The sequence below is a fragment of the Tachyglossus aculeatus genome, chromosome 1 (assembly GCF_015852505.1).
Source record: "Tachyglossus aculeatus isolate mTacAcu1 chromosome 1, mTacAcu1.pri, whole genome shotgun sequence".
Classification (NCBI taxonomy): Eukaryota; Metazoa; Chordata; class Mammalia; order Monotremata; family Tachyglossidae; genus Tachyglossus; species Tachyglossus aculeatus.
The window spans coordinates 90,675,307-90,680,432 of NC_052066.1; the positions used below are offsets into that span (position 1 = coordinate 90,675,307).

The window sequence follows — 5,126 nt, forward strand, 5'->3', positions numbered from 1 at the left end:
GGTCACTAGCAATTGTTAAGAACGTCTATTCTTGGAAACGAACACTAAAATTGCCATGTCACATCATTTCTTTTCATCTTTCCTCAGATGTTCAATTTTCTAGTACCTGTTTATCTTTACACCTCTACTCCAAGCCCGGTCTTAAAGTATTCACTTCCCTCTTTGGGCACAGTAGTTTAGTAAGAGTCTAGTATGGTACCACACATTTTTTGGGAACTCAGATACTTTTTGATTGTCAAAATATCTGACCAGCACTCATTACACAAATGCTCTGTTCATGTTGAGCAATTAAAATTAATAATGATTGCTATATTAATTAATCAATCAATGGCATTTATTGAGTATTTACCATGTGCAGAGAACTATACTAAGTGCTTGGGAGAATATAATATAACAGAGGTGGTATACACATTCCCCGTTCACAATGAGCTTACAGTCTAGAGAGAGAGACAGACATTAAATAGATAAATGAATGTCTCCCCCTCTAGCCTGTAAGATCCTTGTGGGCAGGGAATATGTCTTGTATGTTGTTACACTGTACTCTCCCCAGTGCTTCATACAGTACTCTGCACACAGTAAGTGCTCAGTAAATATGATTGACTGACTAAATGAATAAACAAATAACTTGACAAGCACTGTATTTAGCTTTGAGACTCAAGATAATCATTTCTGACACTGTCTGTGCTCCATAACAGCTCACCGTCTAAGGAGGAGGGATTAAAAGTACGAAATAATCCCCATTTTGCAGATGAAGAAACTGAGGTACCGAGAAATTAAATTAATTCCCCGAGGTCACCCAGCAGGAAAGCAACAGAAGGGAGATTAAAATTTTGTTCTTATGATTCCCATGCCGGTGCTCTTTTCAGGAGGCTCTTCTGCTTCTTATGGACTGACTGCCTAACTATAATTCAAGAGTTTCCAAATGTTTTTTCTTCACATTTTTTCATTTCACTTGACACTTCCCAGGAAGCCCTTGTTGGGTAGGGATTGTCTCTATCTGTTGCCGAATTGTACTTTCCAAATGCTTAGCACAGTGCTCTGCACACAGTAAGGGCTCAATAAATACCATCGAATGAATGAATGAATGAAAAATAACATAATAATAATAAAGCAAGGAAGCCTTAAAAATAAGAGGATCAGTAGGTCACTCAGAGGGTATTGGTAAAAAAAATTATCCAAGTAATACAGTCACAGAAAAACACACTACTTGAAATGAGATATGGAAAATTCTTATTAAGCATTGAAGAGGTCTTGAGGTGGGTGTGTGCAGTCTGAATTTCCTCCAGGCCATTGCAGGGGTGACTCAGGGGTCACTGGCATCTCCACCAAGCCCTCCTATAATGCCCAGTTCTGACAGACCCTCTTCCAGATTGGGGCTTTGAACTGCCATAGCCTCATCATGAGGGAGGAGGGAAAAGGACCTGGTAAAGTTTTCAGTTCTGAGACTCCATCATTAAATGCAGTTTGGATTCAGGCTTTGAAGGAGTAGGTTATATTTCCTATTTAGAGTGGTTAATCACATTAGCAATGTTTCTGACTTCGGGTGGTCCCTAGTTACCACCTCTCCAAACTGTTGCCCCAAAAGGAGACCCTAATTTCAAATGTGTTTTTGGAGTCAAGATTCAATCAATCAAGCAAGCCATCATATTTATTGAGTGCTTACTATATGCAAAGCACAGTACTGAGTGCTAGGGAGGGTATACTATAACAATATAATCAAGTTGGTCGACACATTCCCTGCTCACAATGCGCTTACACAGTGCTTTGCACATAATAAGCACTTAACAAATGCCATCATTATTATTGAGGATTTCAAAAGATTCCAAAAGAGGAGTCCCTATTTACAGTAGTGTATCCATAGACTTTTCTTGGTAAAAGTCTGGAAGGGTTTATCATTGCCCTCTTCCATGCAGTAAACTTGAATCTCTGCCCTCGACTCTTTCCCATGTTGCTGCTGCCCAGCCAGGTGAGCTTTGACTTGTAGCAAATTGCCTTCCACTTGCTAGCCACTGGCCAAGCTAGGAATGGAATGGGTAGGCCTCTGCCTAACTCTCCCTCTCATAGCTGAGACTGGTAGAGTACTGGAAACTCTCCAGGTGCCATCCTGAGAGGACTTCATTGCCTACTAAACTATTTAAATGAGCTCTATATCAGCTCTTACCCAAGGCCTTCCAGCTGGCTTTGAAACTCCGATACTGATACAGATCTTACCACAATTCAGTGTTTAGCAACACAGTCAAATGCCTTCTTCTTTAAAGAAAGACTCAGCATATCTAAATCTGGGCACTCGCTACGTTAGTATTTTAAGCATAAGGTTAGTCATTGTGGTTAAACTTTACCATTTCCCCACTTTCTTCCAAATCATTTTGTTCTGAAACTGAGCAGAGGCAAAGCTCAAATTCACTTTGTTCTGAAAATGAGCAGGGGCATTTGGATCTCCCAGTGACTGGCTTCAAAGCTCACTAAGCTCACCTGGACTCTGTCTATTCAGGCTAGGTCTAACTTCTGAAAGGGGATTTTCAGCACAGAAGCCCACTTTTATCCAATTCACTGCAGGATAAAAAATGTTGGCTGCACAGATTATTCGGAAGATTTGGTTCAAACGTACTGAAGTAACATCTTCTGGACTTAGTAGTAATAATAATAATAATAATAATAATAATAATAATTGTGGTATTTGTTAAGCACTTACTATGTGCCAAGCTCAGTAGTTAACACTGGGATACACACAAGCTCATAAGGTCCTATATGGGGCTCACACTGTAAATAGGAGGAAGAACAGGTAGTGAATCCTCATTTTGCAGATGAGGGAACTAAGGCACAGAGAAGTTAAATGATTTGCCCAAGGTCCCACAACAAATAAGTAGCAGAGGCAAGATTAGAACTCAGATCCTCTGACTCCCAGGACAATGCTTTTTCTACTAGGCCACTCTGCTTCTTCTAGTAGCATTAAAAGACTACCTTTTCTCTCATTCCGATACTTCTAATGGCAGCTAACATGAAAACACTGTGGTCTTTTCCATCCCCAAAGCTTATCACTCCATCCTGCCCCATTCCTGGGGGACTGAAGATATCCCTGGAATCCAGACAGGCTAGTGAACAGCTTACTGAACACACCTCTGGACAGTAGTTGTCACTGATTATACCTCCAGTTTCATGGACAAATCCTTGCTCTGTGTCAAACATTTTTCCAAGTGCCAGGGTAGGTACAAGTTAATTAGGTCTGAAACAGTCAGTGTCCCACATGGGGCTCACAGTTTAGGAAGAGGGAGGCCAGATATTTAATACCCATTTTACAGTTGAGGAAACTGAGGCACAGAGGAGTTAAATGACTTGTCCAAGGTCACACAGCAAGCAGTTGGCAGAGCCTGTGTTAGAACCCAGTTCCTTTGACTCCTAAGTCCCTTTTCTTTCTGCAAGGCCACGCTACTTCTTCTGGTAGCATTAAGAAGACTTGTCTTGTAAGAGGTTCTGGTAGTCTTCTCACCGGTGTAGAAGGGAGGATGCATTCTGGGGTTTGTAGTCATACATGTGAAGGCTACCTATGCAGCCATAATTATCTGCCAGCCGTTTGGAGGAGTTACAGTCTCATTTTAAATGTGGGTTTAAACTTGGGACAGAGAGTCAGAAATAGACCATGGTGGGAAGAAAGAGAGAAAATGATAAAAAGACGAGAAGGATAGAGGGGAGAAGGAGTTGAGAGGGAAAGACAGAGAAGGGAATGAGACCAAGCAGAGAAGGGAATGAGACCAAGTGCAGCGCCTGGGATTCAGAAGAACTGGTTTCTAATACCAGCTCTGTCACTTACCTGCTGCGTGACCTGGGACGAGTCACTTAACGGCTTCCTGCCTCAGTTTCATCTGTATAATAGGCATTCAATACTAGTTCTCCCTCTTACTTAGACTATGAAGCTCATGTGGGACAAGGACTGTGTCAGTCCTGCTTATTTTATATCTACCCCAGAATTTAGGACAGTGCTAATACCACAATTATTATTACTACAGAGTAGCTGCATCCACGAGAGAAACAGTCTTCTCAATAGGAAAGAAATTGGCTGATCGAAAAGTGCAAGGTTATCTTGGTGGAAGAGATCAAAAGATGATGATTCTTGATTCTTGATTCTAAGAAATAAAGGAGAGGAAGGAGGAAAAACTCATCAAGGCTAGGAAAATGATCCTTTCAAAGCACATTTTAATTAGCCAGTCCCTCTCTAAAGGGAAGAACTCAATGGAAAGAGAGGCTTTGGGGAAAAAAAAGATGAGAACAAACTGTTTGACCAACACCAGAATGATAGGATATTGGTTCTTTCATTTTTGGTCACAATTTAGTGATGGAGTGTACCCTCAAGGACAAATGGAAGAGCCTTGACCCCGAGTCTAAAAAACAGAAAACCTGTACAGAAGAATTGATTACAGGATGGTTTGGGTAGGGCCACTTTGGCCTGTCACTCCTAAAAGGTTCAACATGGACCTTTCAAAAACATTTTGCACCATCAACAGATCAGATCTCTGGTAACGGCCAAGCAAAATTGGCTATCCTAAGTGTATCAAAATCCCTGGACTGTTTTTTAATGGTGTAATCAGGAAAGTTGGAGTTGAAGGTGCTCTCTGTGATCCATTACTCTCTCCCACTGGAGTTAAGTAGGGCTGTGCAGAAGGCTCAGTGCTGTTCAACCATTTCTATGTTGCCATGCTGGTGGGGATGATGGGGGGTTTGGGGAAATTGAGTTAGAATAGCTCTCTGTCCCATTGGAAAACTCTTCAAACAAAACAGGCTACAAGCATCATCATCCAGCTCTGAAACAATAATCCAACAACTGCTGCATAATGGCAATTTTTGTCATGAGCCACATGCACAAGACATGCGAATGATTATGAATCATTTTGCACAGCTGGCAAAGTGTTCTAGATGGATACCAAGGTTATGTATCACCCTACACCCAGGAGATTTTACACACAAACTAATTTTTTTTTTTAACCATACATTTTCCCTGCTGGGGAGGCAGGGATACAATTTTGTAGAGTGAATGCACAGGGTTTTGCGTGCAAGACCCAATCATGACCAAAATGACTATAGTGCAGTGTCAATGCCAAGCAGAAGTGTCCTTGTCCAAGCCGATGGTTGCA

General features: G+C 41.4%; 1 non-coding gene across 1 annotated transcript; it reads right to left on the reverse strand.

Annotated features, from left to right (window-relative positions):
• Positions 1-1,976: 1,976 nt before the first annotated feature.
• LOC119936252 lies at positions 1,977-2,114 on the reverse strand. The gene has a single exon (XR_005453686.1). It is a non-coding gene; the product is annotated as a small nucleolar RNA SNORA7 (small nucleolar RNA).
• Between the last annotated feature and the right edge of the window lie 3,012 nt (positions 2,115-5,126).